This window comes from Dipteris shenzhenensis, chromosome 10 (genome assembly GCF_047967505.1).
Source record: "Dipteris shenzhenensis isolate YYH24624 ecotype China chromosome 10, Dip_SZ_1.0, whole genome shotgun sequence".
In the NCBI taxonomy this organism is placed as follows: Eukaryota; Viridiplantae; Streptophyta; class Polypodiopsida; order Gleicheniales; family Dipteridaceae; genus Dipteris; species Dipteris shenzhenensis.
In genome coordinates this window covers 55,581,809-55,598,446 of record NC_141605.1, presented here as the reverse complement: position 1 = coordinate 55,598,446, position 16,638 = coordinate 55,581,809, and the positions used below count along the sequence as shown (strand labels likewise).

The window sequence follows — 16,638 nt, the reverse complement described above, 5'->3', positions numbered from 1 at the left end:
TGTTCATCAGGGAGATCACCAGATACAGAGAGAGATTCCTCAGAGAGCACCGTCGCATCCCTGCCAGAGACCTGGTTATTCATGAGGAGCAGGACGAGGCGCAGGACCATGAGCACAGAGATAGCCCATCTTGCCAGAGAGCACCGATGGTTCCACCCCGAGGATGTACATATGACATGATCCGGCAGCACCGCAGGATGATCTTACACAGAGGCCGTACCCGTCGCTTTATTTCTAGACGACGGAGGATGATGGCAGATTTTCGGAGGAGATTGCTCCATGGAGACTTGGCACCGCCAGCAGCCCATTTGACACTTGCCCAGATCTTCACACTCATGGCAGGAGGCATGGTCGATGGCCATGACTTCCATCATTTCTTTGGATCACAGACCCCTTAGGGAAGACGATGTTCCTCATATTTCATATTTTACATTTTGTATCTAGGCAATTTTGGTACTCTATTTCATTTCATTTTGTATCTAGGATTTTTGTAGCCATTTTTGGCATCTTAGCGGTATTACGATGAGGCCACCTAGTTGGCGCATCGTTGATGATGTATTTTCCTTTCGGATGATTTTGTGTCCCATAGGCCATGTATGGCCTTCCGTGGACCTTTAATAAAATTTCTTTCTTTCTTTCTTTCTTTCTTTCTCTCTCTCTCACACACACACACACACACACACTTTTTTTTTGTAATATCCAGTGCAGAATATTTATATGTTCATAAATTTACAAGATGGGAAGTCTCCAAAATGAAGAGGATCCCAAAGATCAGAAACATAAAAAGAAAAGCTCTATGCAAGAAGTATCCATATCACCCTCATGGCAGGCATCATATAAGGATTGCCGCAATGAGGCTCGGAAAGATTCATATGACTTGTGAATCTGCCGACCTAAGTATGCCAAATTATGCTCACTCTAGATTGTCCAAAGAGCCCAATATCTCACCCAAGAGAGAAATAGTGAGTATTGAGACAAAGACCTCATAAATCTGCCAAAGAGCCAGAAATGTTTCCCAAAAATGTGACTTGGGAAACGGAGCCGAAGATGATCTGAAATTTTCTCGAGGAGGTTCCTAGAACACGGGCAGTGCCAAAGCAAATGAGGGACAGTCTCTGAAGGAGCCTGACATCTTAAACATGTGGATGGTGCAATGCGACGTTTGGCAAGCGTGACTTCCACTGACAATGTGCCTGTCATGCATCTCCAAGGAAAAAGTCTTTGTTTCAATGGCATTTTACACTTCCATAATATCCGGAGATTCTTCCGCCACCATGAGAGGGGCTTCCTTATATGCCACAGAGTATTAGCATATTGCTGAATCCATGGAGTAGGCTGAAGAAGCCTGTAGACTTTGATGGAGGTCAAGGCAGGAAGAGGAACAGGATGCGTGCATGTAGCAGAGGGTTGCAATTGCCAATCCATAAGCCTGTCTGTGTCAGCCACAGGAGGAACAGGTAGAAAAGAAAGTAATAGATCAGTAATTTTCTTCCATATGGACCTTTGGTGCATTCCCAATGCATAGGAAGCAGTGGCCTGGGGAAAAGATAAGACATAGCCCTGATTATCTACCACATCATTTATGTATCTAATTCCCAATTTCATGAGATTGTATGCCCGAACAGGTTCCTGTAAAGCGAGTGGAATATCAAAGATGGCACTCCAATGAATACTTTCTTTCCTCATTGAATTTGTCCCCGAGCAATTATCAGGAGCCCATTTGACCTTAGAAAGTACTTGCTTCCAGTCAAGTATCAGAGCAGTAGAGAAAGGACAGCCAGGTATCTTCCCTACAAATATGCCAATGACAACCTCCTAATGATCAGTAGTCCAATGACCATAAGCACAAGTCCTCATGTTGACACACATGGATGCTATCATACAAGTCCATGGCTGTTGTTGGCGGAAAAAAGTATGGAGCAATAGTCGCCTTCCTGGCAAGTACATGATATCTTATATTGAGGACATTGAGTCCACCATGCATCCTAGGAGAGCACACCATTTCCATCTTCATCAGTCTCAATGCTTTCACAGCAGTTTTTGTCCTCCATAACATCTCCATTGCTTGAGACATAAAAGCTGAATTATCTCTGGAGGACCAATGCAGTAAAGGCAAAAAGAACTGGGCATAGGACATTACAATGGACTGTACTATTCTGAGCCTGACATGAAGAGGCCAAGTAGAAATTTTCCAGAAGTCCAGTTTATGTTGAAGTCTTTGGAAGATCCATTTTAACCACTGCTTCCTGGTGATATGCCATCCAATAGGATATCCCAAATGCCTGACTACATCTTTGGAATGCACCACCTGACCTGGCCAGAGAATAGAATGCCAGTCACATTGTTTCAGGGGAAGCAATTTAGATTTGTCAAAATTGACAAAAAGCTTCCAACTATGCATAAATATGGCAAAAATCGATCAGAAGAAAACATAGTTTCACTTAGAAATATGCAAAGTATTATAGCAATGCCTATTTTATACAAAAATCTTTAGGTGAATCTATAGGAATGGTGAGAGCATAATGGGATGGCTTTTGAAGAAACCCACATGTAGAGTAGACTTCTCTATGAAAATTCCCTTATGATCCTTCTTACAACTTTTACTTAATAGGGGGTGACATTGAAAACCCTCTCTCAATCTACCTTCATGAAAGAGTTTCTTCAAAGAAAACTCATTGAAGCAAGCCATCCAGGTAGTTTCTCCAGCGAAACCCCTTTGAAGCAAGTCTCCCAAGGTAGTTTCGCTGGCGAAACTACCTTGGACAGCACTTTTAAAAGTGACATAACTTTCATATCCAATGTCCAAATATAGTCATTCAACCACTCAAATTGATCGGAACACCCCATTTGAGCACATCCATGGAGTTATATTTTGGAAAATCTTTCATATATAGTATTAACTATTACATGTATTTTATGAGAGTGATATATAAGCCCAAGTTAATACTTATTTATAGTAATTTAAACTTCTTTAGAAACATGTCCATAAATATGCTATAAAAACACTAAAAAGATATTGCCATATGATATAAATGTGTTAATAAGTAATTATATATGCATAGTATTATTACATTGAGAGTGATTATGAGGAATGTTTCTTAAAGGAATCAACACTTTTTTAAGGTAATAACAGGGGTACAAAGGGATGTCTCTAAATAAGAAAATTATGTTGTGTAAAAATGAATGAGTGACTAGTCTGTATATTTTTATGATAAAGGGATCTAGTTCTAGTGAAAATAAAAGTGTAAAAACCATGTTTCCTAAAGAAAAACATTTTTAAAAATCTCTTGAAAAACACGCTCGGGTAAACCTGCTCATAGGTTTTTGCTCGTAAAATTGACGCATCCTGAGTTTGTAAACTACAGGCATCAAAGTAATAGGCCTCCAATCTGAAATATGGTCACACAGATGTTTTTTGGGCACAAGTTTGACTATGCCATGCTTCCAAGAGTGTGGCAACTGATTTTCTTGCCAGGCAACATTGATCATTTGCAAGAGGATGTCTTTCAAATCATCCCAAAAGGAAATATAAAATTCCACCGTAAAGCCATCCCAGCCAGGGGACTTGTATTTACTGAGGTGGAACAATGCATTATCAAGTTCTGTGTCAGTAAAAGGTCTCTCCAAGATAAGAGCATCATCCATTTCCACTATTTCAGAAACATATTGGAGGAATTCAGTCCTAGCATCAGTCATTTGATTGGATGGGAAACCAGGAGCAGAGAACAATTTCTGGAAGTAATTTTGGCATTCATCTTGGAGATCAGAGAAAGAGTGTGTCCAAGAGCCATCAAGCTTCCTTACCCTTAGACATGATTTTTTCTTTCGAGTAGCATGTAAGCCCTGGAAAAAAGCTTTTGATGAGCAGCCCTTATCCATGAGGGGTTTCATTCTTGCCCTGATCTGCCATTTATGCAATTTCCTCTGATCATTAGCAGTCAATTTAATCTGAGCATGTGATAGGGTATCATTTTTTGAATCAGAGAGAGGCCGCAACTGAGAAAATTCAGTCAATTGTTGTGCTGTCCTTTTTTCCCATTCTCTCTCTCTCACACACACACACACACAATTTCATGTAGGTCACAATGATCTTCTTTAGACTGGGAAAAGCAGCATGATAGGGGCAGTTGATACTACAATTTACCGATTTTGGGGATTCATGTGTCTGCATGTGGGACAATAGGGTGGAGCTTGCTTCTTTCAATATCCAGTTGAAGGTCCAAGCAAAAGGTCCAAGCAAAGCACATGATAGTGCAGCCATTGTGTCCCACAATCCATGTCTATGGATTTGAATATGGAAACAAGGCAAGTTGCAGACTGCTCCCCATTGTGCTCCTCTCCTTTCTTTCCTAGCTTAGTTGCCTTCACTCTCAGTCCCCCCTCGGCCTCTCAGCCTTCTCGTCTCCCTCCCTCCTTGACCTGCTCCATGTTTTTGTTCCATACTAGCTTCTTCAAATCGCAATTGTCTGGTCCAGGTTCATGCTGTTCCAGAGCAGAGGGTTAGGCTGGTTTCAGGCAAGACCACAGGACTATGGATCACATACTCACACTCAGGAGTGTCATTGAGGAGGCCAGATCACGGAAGGAGAGGGTATATTGCTGCTTTGTGGATTTCCGCAAAGCCTTTGACACAGTACCTCAAGCTCATCTCATCACACGCCTACAGACACTGGGGGTAGTATGAGAGAGTCTCAGGCCGAGTTCGGATAGGTGCAGGTTGGACAAATGAGATCTTGAGTACCATAGGGGTCAAATAGGGTTGTCCCTTATCACCGACCCTATTTGGCCTCTACATCGATGAGCTTGAGACTTTCACGGGGGCGTTCGGAGGGGTTGCTCACTTGCTGGGATCATCATCAGGATTCTTCTTTATGCAGATGATGTGGCACTCTTGTCGTCCACACCCGAGGGGCTCCAGCGACACCTGGATGCACTGTAGGCTTTTTGTTTATCCCATGATTTGGAGGTCAACCTTGGCAAGACCAAGGTCATGATCTTTAACACCTCTCGAGCAAACATGCAACGGAAACAGTTTACTTTTACTTTCGGTGGGTCACCAGTTGAGATCGTATCCTCATACAGTTACTTGGGGGTCATCTTCTTCGGCCCAATCTTCACGATGAGACCAGCGTTGTAGGCCAGACTGAGCAGGGGATACGCCTCACTGTCTCGGCTAGAGAGACAATGCTTCCACTCCCACTTCTAGGACCCTCGGACCAAGGCTCTTCTCTTCGACTCCTTGGTCCGACCAGCCGGTATGTATGGCAGCCCTTGTTGGGGGCCTAACATGTCAGAGATAGAGTGGACATGGGTGGAGCGCCTGCAGATCCTCATGCTCTCACGGATGACCTGGGGGAAACTGTCTGTACCACATCACATCATTCAGGCCGAGTTTGGTGCTTCTCCACTCTAGCTAGATGCAGCCTTTCAAACCATCACATATCTACACCGGGTTAGATCATATGGGGACTGCACATCAGGGAGACAGAGCTTGCCATGGTTGGCTCGCAATTCCTCCATTAGGTTGGCAGCAGAGGGAGACGAGCGATGCTGGTATGCACGGACTCACAGATGGTTTGTGAGACTAGGGTTCCACATCGATAGGATACCTCCTTTTCAGTACAGTTTAGATGCCCCTCCGGTACTCCCACCCACCATCCCGATCAGCCACACACCAACTAGGTCATTTGAGAGGATCTCCTATAGCTACACACCTTTAGGACCTGGTTGGAGCCGAGGGAGCTTCCAGTGAAGCTAAAATTCTACAGAGATTACTGTCTTTGTATTTCGGAGGAGGGATTCATCACACCACCGGGGTACACTGAGCTTTATATGCCTCACTCACTACGGATCTCCATCGGATAGTTTCGGGTATCATCACACCGCCTCCACATAGAGAGTGGCAGAGCAGAGGGGATTCCTAGGGAGCATCGCTTATGCATATTGTCAGGAGGTTGAGTTGGAGGAGCATTTTATTTTCAGGTGCCCAGTGTACTACGAGATCCGAGGTCGCTACCACTGCCTCTTCAGAGACAGCTCTGGGTTCCTTTCTAGATTCCTCACCTACCCAGATCAGAGATGCCTCGCGGCCTTCATTCATGAGGGGGTCCGACACAGAGAGTACTTACTCAGGCGACGGGGCTTGGCCACATCATCAGACACCTCTCAGAGTAGGATCACAGAGTTCTTTCCATCGAGTGACATTGATCGTCTAGTCTCTAGCCGCAGACGTGACAGAGACCCCGACCCGACGACCGTAGCACGACACACGAGACATTGAGGGGACACACAGATCACTCTGGGGGGCCTCCCGTCATTGTTTAGACCCGGGATACGTCCCACGGGAGTCACGGTGGCTCTGGTCTTGCGTCGAGCCTCGTCCAGGAGACCGAGATGCATGGCACCCCTTGACGGGCGCCAGCGTCCCATCACCGGCTATGCACCAGCCAGGGCGACATGACATACGGAGGATTCCGCTGCGCTCCAGTCCTTTTCTTTTCATTGTTACATCCAGATGTATTTGATTATGTATGATCAAACTTAGGATTCAGCAGGGTAATGATGCTCGTTTCAATAGTTCCACCCTTACTGTGATTTGTATCAGGTTTTCTTTCAGTCTCATAGACCCATCGGTCTTCGGAAGACTCTAATAAAATTTCTTTCTTTCTTTCTTTCTTTCTAGGACGTGCTGCTCCAAATCGCAGTTCTCCTCCAAGACCCTATGCCTTAAATGTGCTCCAAATCGATGATATTCTGGGCTAGGAAAGCTGCATTTTAAGTTGTACAATTCTGCTATACCTCCACCTGGGGATAGCTGCTCCAAATTGCTTGATGATCTGAGTCATTTACTGCTCCAAGACCTGCTCCATAAAAAGAACTCAACAGCTCCAATAACGTGCCTTCAACAGCTCCAAAATTGAATTTAAACAGCAGCAAGGATCAGCAGTTTTCAAGGCCAGGAAAAGGTGTAAGCTGCAGCTCCAAGAACTTCACTTTGTAACACCGTCAGATTCAAAATCGTGCCTCCAACGGAGTTATCTTTGCAGCAGTTTCTGCTCCAAGAAGGCAGCTTCATCAGCTTCATTTTCTTTCCTTCTTCAGCTTCAATTATTGCAGCTATCAGAGCAGCCACCCTCAGCCCCTCCCTTTTGCTATCAGGTTAGGAAGGATGGAAATGGGCAGTATACAGTGAAGGCATACCACTCATCAAGGAGGTTGAATCCAAATGAAAAGACTCCCACTCTTAAACTGATGTATGGCTGATCATGTTTATTTTCAGACTATTGTGTAGGTACTCCAAATAATTGGAGTCGCTTTTTGCACTCCCTAGGAGCTGCCATGTGCTCTCCCTAAGCTGATGTACTAGATGGTTTTTGGCTGTCCCATGGAGCTGTTGGTCTTCTGTGGACATTAGTTTGCCTTGGCTTCCCACATGCATGGACCCTTAACACTATCACTAATAGTCACAAGGCAAGGGGTCCCATGAGCCCAAGAAACTACAGGACCATTATGATTGGGCATGTCATGTCCAAGGTCTATGCATCAATACTTGACACGAAGGTCAACCGGTTTCCAGATATGCGGGGACTCAAGACAGAGGGCTCCAATGGGATCATGTACTCACACTCCGGAGCATCATATAGGACATGGTATTGATTCTCTTGGTTCAAATCCTCTTGTACATAGATGACATGGTTTTGACGTCTCTTCTCCCGAGGGGCTCCAGAGACACTCAGACGCATTGCATACCTCTTGTGAGTCACATGATTTGAACGTCAACCTTGGCAAAACCAAGGTTATGATCTTCAACACATCTCAAGCAGCCATGCACAGGGAGCAGCTCACATTCGATGGGGCATCGATTGAGATTGTCTCCTCAAATACCTACTTGGGTGTCGTTTTCTCTGGCCTGATCTTCATGGCGAGACCGGCAATGCAAGCCCGTTTGAGTAGGGGCTACGCCTCACTTGCCCAACTAGAGAGACACTACTTCCACTCACACTTTTGGGATCCTCGGACCAAGGCTTTGCTATTTGACTCTGGTTCGACTAGCAGGCATGTATGGCAGCCTTTGTTGGGAGCCAGACCTCTCAGACACACAGTGGGCTTGAGTAGAGCGACTATAGATTCTCTTGCTCTCGCGGATGATTCAGGGAAAGCCATCGGTGCCGCAGCATATCATTCAAGCTGAGTTCGGCACTTCCCTGTTGGCAATTAAATGCAAACTTCCAGACTATCACCTATCTACACCAAATCAGACAGTACGGATCCTGCACATTGGGGCGATGTAGTTTGCCATGGATGGCTATGGCCTCATCCATGGGTCTCGCAAATGGAGGAGACGAGAGAGGTTGGTATGCACAGACATGTAGGTGGTTCGAGAGATTGGGGCTCCACATTGATAGATTGTCTCCTTTTCAGTATAGCTGAGATGCTCGATCGATCCCACTTGGATACCACGAGGTGAACCAGATCATTCGAGAGGATCTCTTATAGCTACACACTTTTAGGACATGGTTGGAGCCGAGGGAGCTTCCAGTCAAGCTCAGCTTCTACAGAGACCACTACCTCCACATCTCGGAGGAGGGTTTCATTATCCCCCTACAATACACACGGATCCACCTACTGCACTCACAGAGGATCGCCATTTGACAGTTTCGAGTGTCATCACACCGACTCCGTATCGAGAGCGGACGAGATGAGGGGATACCCAGAGAGTGTCGCATATGTACGCTATGTGATCGACAGGAGGTCGAGTCAGAGGAGCACTTCATATTCAAATGCCCCGTGTACTATGAGATCCGTGGTTGATATCACTGTCTCTTCAAAGATGTTTTTGGGCCCCTCTCCAGTCTTCTTTCATACCCAGACCATGGGTGCCTTGTTGCTTTCCTTCATGAGGCACTTCGGCACAGAGAGCACCTACTCAAGGCATGGAGACAGGTCTCCATACTTAGTCTGATTCATCCCAAAGTAGGATTACAGAGTTTTTTCACTCAGACCGTATGGATCACACAATCCTTGATGAGAGATGCAGCAAAGACGCAGAGACTGAGACATGCCATACTCGACAATGGACGGACACGCAGATTAAACTTGGCGTCCCATCCATGTTTAGACCTGGAGCAGAGTTACAGTAGCTCTAGTTAAGAGTAGGGTCATCGCCAGGGATCGAGACGGCAGATTGTGCCCACGAACAGCCACCAACGCTCCATCACTGCTATACATCCGCACAACCTCGCCCTCCCCCCGAGCTCCCTGTGACATCTACACCATTATGAGACGGCATTTTACTGATGAGGATGATGATGATGCCACTGCTGATGATATACGACTATGTACTTTTTTAGGACTTAGCACTCAGCATGGGTGGTGATGCTCGCTTATTAGTAGCTTCACCCTTCTGCTTGCTGTATCAGGTTTTCTACCAGTCTCATAGACCCATCGGTCTTTCGTAGACTTTAATAAAATTTCATTCTTTCTTTCCCAGCATCTTCCCTATTTTCCTCTACCCTTCTCAATCCCTTCCCTACCTTAGTTTTCCTTTAGGTTTCTTGCTTCACCTGCTGCCTTTTGCCCTTCTTCTCTGTCCTCTTCCAGCCTCTATAAAACCTTGGATGGATTTTTTTCATGTTTGAGTTGGGCTCCCATCTTTTGATTGTCGAATGGATTGCCATTGAGGCAATCTCAACCGCTTCCACACCGGCATGCGAGAACAATCATTTAGCCAAAAGAAAAGAGTGATCTTTCTATTTTCTGAGGGATTTCCAAAGCCTCCTCCAGAAATTCATACGTAAATCTACAGTGATGAAGAAGCTGTTCCAATGGGGGGATCTGGAGGGAATCCAACCCCTACTGTTCAATTGAAATTTCCTGGCATTACCAACCGTGAAACGAAAGAAGGGAATCCCCCTCTCTGGGTGCCCATGATCTATCCACTCGCACTCTCGTGGGTCTCACTACAAGCACCTGATAGGTGCACCTCCATATAACCACATCTCCAGGATCCCAGGGCCAAGAGGAGAGGGTCGGGGTCTAAGTACCACTGCAAGCCCGCTCCATGGTCCAAAAAACCAGCAATCCTGATAGGCTGAAAGGCAACCTCTAGAAGACTATCATTCGTGGATCTAGAGAGTATACCTCCATCCCCAACGTCAAAGACTAGTGCATCTTCCCCGAGACCTCGAAGAGCGATCACTTGTAGAGGAACTGCTGTCCTTGAAAAAGCTCCCATCCAAGTGGTTGAAGTAAAAGTCAACTCAACTGTCCATTCCACCGGGATGGCTGCATCTATCTGCTGAATCCTGCGTGCTACCCCTCTGAGGTGACTCACGGACGTGGTTTTCAACCATGGCGACAGTCCAGACAGTAGGAGATGACTACTCTCCCTCTGAGTGTTCGAGTTACGCTCCTGCGAGCTTCCTCTCCCCCCCCCACCGTTAGCTCTACCTCCCCCCTAGCTCCTCCCCTCGCCGCGACCACCCCCGCCCCCTTCCCCCTCCGCCCTCGCCCCCCGCCCCCCCTCCCCCTCACCCGCCGCCCACCTCGCTGCGCCCTCGCCTCGCTCTCGCCTCGCTGTGCCCTCGCCTCGCTCTCGCTGCCCCCTCGCTGCTCTCTCGCCCCGCCCCTCCGCTCCATCTCACCTCACCATCGCCGCCCCCCCTCGCCTCCACTCCCCCCCCCTTTCCCTCGTCTCAGCCGCCCTCACCCCCCCTCCGCTCTCTTCCACCCCGCCCCCTCCGCCTCACCTCGCTTCACCCAACCCCCCCCCTCGCTTCACCTCACCCCCCCCCCTCTCGCCGCTCCGCCTCACCCGCCGACCCCCCTTGCTTCACCCGCCCCCCCGCCTCCATTCCGCTCTCCCCGCCCCCCGCTTCACCTCTCCGCCCCCGCCACTCCAACCCCGCCCCCGCCGCCCTTCCGCGCCCCCCCGTTTTCCCCGCACCCCGCACCCTTCACCCCTCCCTCCGTTCCGACCCCCCCGCCCCCTCACTTCGCCTCGCCCGCCTCACACCCAGGCTCCACCTCCCGCTTCGTCCCCCCTTTTTTGGGTGGCAGCCTGTTCCTCATCGGAAGCTTGCAGTTAGTCTTGGCGGTATGCCGGCCCGGATCCGGAGGCCCAGTCGGACCCTCCCTCTCCAGATGCCTACCGCGTTATCCTGACAGAGCAACAATCATCTCGTGTTCAGGAGGTTGCCATTGACTTTGCTCGTACCTCTGTTTACGGTAGAGTCATTGGACACTCCCCCTCCAGGTCAGCCATCAGGGACTGGCTCCAGTCCACTCTCCTGCTAGAGGATGGCCATATTGAGGAGGTGGCCCTTATGGGAAGGGGCATCTTCTGGCTCAAACTCTCCAATGAGAAAGCTGCGAGCAACCTGATTGCCGGTTCCCCCACATCGGTGGATGGGAAGATTATCATGATAGTCCCGTGGTACCGTGGATTCAGCGCAGCGGATTTCGATGTTCGGTTCCGTATACCTCGCCACCCAGTGACACTAGTGTTTCCAGGGCTTGCTGCTGAGTTGCGGCCGATTGTCAGGGACTTGGGCTCCCATTTTGGCTGGGTTATGCACGACACCTTTGCCGACGCGGTGACCACGGCAGGAGCCCCCCGAGTCCGTGTGGCTGTGGCGGATCCTGCGACTCTCCCTGCAGTGATCGAGATTGTGACAGGTGCCGGCAGCATCACCCAGAGCATGATAGTCACTGGACAGCCAGGTCAGTGCCTGCGGTGCCACGGCTTTGGGCACTTGGCAGCTGCTTGTCCACGCTTCGCTAGCTCGTCTCGACCCCCCCCGCCCCCGCCCCCTCCGCCCTCGCCCCCCCCCCCGCGGACAGCCACGTCAGGAGGAGCCGAGGCAGTCGGAGTCTGGTCCAGAGGTAGTGGGTGGTTGGATCGAGGTTAGAAGGAAAAGAGGAAAGAACAAGAAGATTTCGGATAAAGGCAAGGAGGCAGAGGTTACCCTTCCTGCAGCAGCACCCCAGAGACCTGACAGGCAGCCGCCCCAGGGACCTGGGAGAGCTTCTTCTTCGACGGCAGCCTGCCCTCCACAGCCTCAGATTTCTACAGGACCCTCTTCCAGCAGGAGCCGCTTGCCCCTCGTGCTAGTCGTGCCCGTGAGAAGGTGTGGAGGCACATTCCATCCCTGGTCCAGCCTAGCATGCAGGCGATGTTGTTGGCGCCGTTCACCTCGGATGAGATGTTGGAGGCCTTGATGGCTATCAACGGACAGAAATGCCCAGGTGAGGATGGGCTATCCCGAGCATTCTTCACCTCCTTCTGGGACCAGATCCATCAGCCCCTCCTTGCAGCTCTGCAGGGGATTTTCAGCAGCGGTCAGATGCCAGAGAGCCTTTCCTCGGGACTGATTTGCCTCATCCCGAAGGGAGGAGATAGACAGGAGATTCGCCAGTGGCGTCCGATCACTCTCCTTACCACTGCCTACAAAATCCTCGCCAAGATGATTAGTGCCAGAGTTCGGCCTCTACTCCCAGACCTCGTCCATGACACTCAGACAGCCTTTGTCCAGGATCGCAGTATCCTGGATAATGTCTTCACCTTTTCAGAGGCGGCGGAGTGGGCTCAGCACAGCGGATCACACCTTGCCATTCTACTTCTCGACTTCGAGAAGGCCTACGATCGCGTGGACTGGTCCTTTTTGGAGGGGACTCTGGAGCGGCTAGGTTTCCCGGCAGGTTGGATTCAGGGTATCTCAGCTTTGTACAGGACAGCGTCTAGCAGAGTCATCATTGGAGGCAGGATGGGTGAGCGCTTTAGCTTGGAGAGATCAGTACGTCAGGGCTGCCCCCTGGCTCCTTACCTGTTTCTCTTCTTCGCCGAGGCCATGACTTACTACCTTTGGGCGAGGTCCACGGGGCTCAGGGGTGTTCGCCTTCCACTCCGGGAGGACACGGAGCTTTTGGACTCGGAGTACGCAGATGATACAGCCCTTTATGTCCAGGACGATGAGAGGATGCTAGAGAGGGTGCGGATGGCCCTGGAGGTTTTCTGCTCGGCCGCTGGTGCGAAAATCAACTGGAACAAATCAGTTGGTTTTCTCACAGACCCTGGGGCGTGTTCTCAGTGGGGGCGATTTCTGGGTTTCAGATGGATTCCACGTGGACAGACAGCTAGATACCTTGGCTTCCAGGTTGGCCTAGACATCACGCCAGCTCAGCAGTTTCTCCCTGTGCTAGACTCCATCCGACGGAAGCTGGCTTTCTGGAGCACTGCTAAGCTCTCTCTTGCAGGTCGTGCCTGGGTAGTTAACCAGGTCCTCCTAGCCACGGCTTGGTATGTGGCTTCCTGCTGGTGCTTCTCGAGATCCAGCGCGGCACAGCTCAGGAGGTTGGTTCGGAACTTCCTTTGGTCTGGGGAGGATGGTCATAGAGATACCAGAGCCAGGGTTGCTTGGCAGACAGTCATTCTTCCGCAGGCTGAGGGTGGCCTGGGGGTCATTGATCCAGAGCTTCAGAGTCAGGCCTTGTTAGGCAAGCTTGTCATTCGCGGTTTGACCCCAGGGGGGCAGACGTGGAAGATGTTACTTCAGCAGGGAGTCGGCTCGTGTCCCGCGCCGAGGTGGAGAGTGGCTACCGTCCCTCAGGTGGATCTTCACCTCCGCCCCGCTCACACAGCCCCGCTCCCCACTCGTTCGTAGCCTCCTCATGGTTTGGAGGCGGCTCCGCCTCAGTCTCATTCAGTCCCCTCCCAGCTGTCAGGAGGAGATCGATCGCCAGCTGCTTATCTGGAACGGTCAGGTCAGAGATGCCGAGGGCCTTCAGTTGGGGGAGAGATCACATATCAGGTGGGACGGCTGGATGAGGGGGCCAGCCCGATCCCTTCGTGTTTGGAGGGATACGTACAGACATCTGGAGATGACTGATCTTGCAGACGCAGCTGGAGGTGCACGTGGAGCCCAGGCGAGACGCACGGAGATTGACGGTGCGATCCCAGCTGCTTGGTTGGTTCCACCTGAGCCTCAGATCCTCATGCCTGGTGACACCCGCTGGCTAGGACAGTTCACCCCCCGTGGCATTCCATTGGTGATCGCAGGACGTATGGATGACTCCTCTATCTCCTTCTTCGCGGTTTCTGGGGATGGACGACTCAGGAGAGAGGGTGCGCTCATCGACCCCCTACTCCTGTGGCAGAGGGTTCGGGTCGTAGGCCTCTTGGGGAAGGTCTGGCGTACCGACCCTAGCATCGAGCAGGACCAGGTGCAGCTTTGGCGTCTTTGGCTCTGGGAGGGGCGGGCCTTATCAGAGCTTGATTGGGACCCAGGAGAGTGGTGGTGGCCAGAGATTGTGACAGGACAGGGGCCGACCTCCTTCGCCTATAGTACGACTCTGGGCAGGCGAGTTCTCGGGAGGATGCAGAGCCGCCCCCCCACCCAGCGACCCAGCTGGTACGCACAGGGTATTTCCAGGTTCTTTTTGCAGGCATTTTGGAAGGCCTTGTGGGAGAGCTGGCGGCCGCGGAAGATCTCATACTTCCTGTGGCTTCTTGCCCACAAAGGTCTTCCAGTGGGGAGCTGGTTGAGGCAGATAGGCCAGGACGGATGTTGCCAGATTTGCCATGCGGATGAGGAGACACCAAAACACTGCCTGTGGAGCTGCACTCGCGCCCAGGATGTGTGGAGGTGGACTTTTGGGATTCTTACTCGCGCAGCACCAGAGCTAGGATTGATCACTTGGGGCGCGTTCTGTTGGTGCAGCACCGCACCTGGTCTTCATCACTTATTGGAGGCATGCCAACAGGACCCCACTTTCCTTATTACACAGGGGACATGGGGACCGCTCGAGGGTATCCCAGAGCACCTAGCAGAGGCTGATACAGGAGTTCGGGAGAGGCAGCCAGTCTGGGAGATTATTAGCAGCATTACAGGGTGGCACATCTGGACCTCGCGCTGCGCGCAGATCCTCGGTGGCACCTCCTTATCGACTGCCCAGATCATGGCGGAGATTTGGAGTGAGATTATTCATACCCTCAGAGGCCAGTGGGACCAGATTCAGGGAGACTCCCGGGCCGGTCAGGAGAAGCGGAGACGCTTCCTCTGGGCTTGGGACACACAGGGCCTCTTCTTCGAGCAGACTACGCAGGGCCTTCGGTGGCACTACTCACCACCCCGATGGCTGTTCATTCATACTCGTCTTATCCCTCCGTGAGAGGATGGTTTATTTTGCTACCTTTTAGGGCTGTGTCCGATTTGTGAACGCAGCCGTCAGCTATAAGCTGACCTCTTGTATCTTGTTCTCGAAGTAATATAATTAGCACTGTTTTTTCGGGAAAAAAAAGAGGTGACTCACGGACTGTAGTCTCTGATCCTCAGGTAGCCTAATAAATGCCTTCCAAGTGCCTACTGTGTGTAGGCGGGGCCTCTCTCCCATCTAGACCACTGCATGTAATGGGAAGTGCCTAGTGGTCTGCCATGCTTATCAAGTATACTATCGTTCCAAATGATCAGTTGCCTATCAATCTCTTCGAGGGTAGAGGGCGGAACCCTTCGAAGAGTGTTCCTAAAGCTCCCCCAAGCTTTCAAGATGGTAGTCATGAGAGGAGAGGCAGGAGATCTGAGAGGGGCGGAAGTAAAAATCCAGCGAGGGCTGTCCACCCAATCATCTCCCAAGGTTGGTGTGCAAGCCTGAATGCGTCCAAAAAAGAAATCCTTCCAAGGTTCTTGCCCAGGAATGAGTTCCCTCACCACCACCTTACAAAGCAATGCCCTACACTGCAAGTCAAGTGCGGGTCAATGATGTTAAGGCCCCCTTCACATGTAGGGAGAATAATGGTCTCCCTGGCTACCCTCGCTGCAACATTTGCCGTGCCATCAAGTCCACTCCATAGAGTGTGGCATATTTGGAGATCTAGTTGCATAGAATCTTTGGATGTTTCGTAGGTCCACACTGCACACACATTGGCCAATATTTGGGCAAATATGGTACACATCCTAATAGCCGATTGGAAGAGCATGCATGGTTCTCCACGGGCAGCCTCTACCAAGAGAACGATCTTCTTCATGGAGTGGAGCAGCACCTCATTCTTCTCTGAGACTCCCACAGGGTCGAGATGGTATTTCCAGCCTCAACCTTTGATTTTCTCTAGTTTTCTTGCAGGAGGTTTTTATATTTTTTTTCGAAAAGATTACTGCATTAAGTATGAATGAAAGCCATAAGAGCAAGCTCAACTGCAGGAGTACATCATGTCATGCATGAAAGGAAAAACAGCTCAAAAAGAGAGAACAAAAATCCAAGGTGGAGGCTGAAAATGCCACCTCAACCCTGAAGCAAACTCAGAGAAGAATGTAGATCCTCTCCAAACTCTAAAAAAATCTCTTCGCTTTCTTCTGGAGGATCCCTGCATAGTCGCCCAGATGGCCATCAGTCCATATACTCTAGTTTTCTTGCAGGAGTTTGATTTTGCCCTATTAGGATATTTATTTCTCATGCTTTGCATTATGTACTTTTTCCCTTGAGCTTTGCTATGCGAGTTTCTTTCATACTTAATAGAAGTCTTTTCTTTGAAAAAAATGTTTGTGGCCATTATGAAAGAAAGGTATTTATTTTACAAAAGACCTTTATACCTAGGGCGCAGGGCATGGGGAGCGGTCATATTTTTCAGCTCATAGTGTTAGTTTT

The 16,638-nt window shown here is 49.9% G+C and overlaps 1 protein-coding gene across 1 annotated transcript in view; it reads left to right on the top strand.

The window, feature by feature from the left end:
- The window catches only part of LOC147897998 (uncharacterized), a 267,115-nt gene that overhangs the window by 72,726 nt on the left and 177,751 nt on the right, over positions 1–16,638 (top strand). The gene's annotated exons all lie outside the window — the stretch shown is intronic.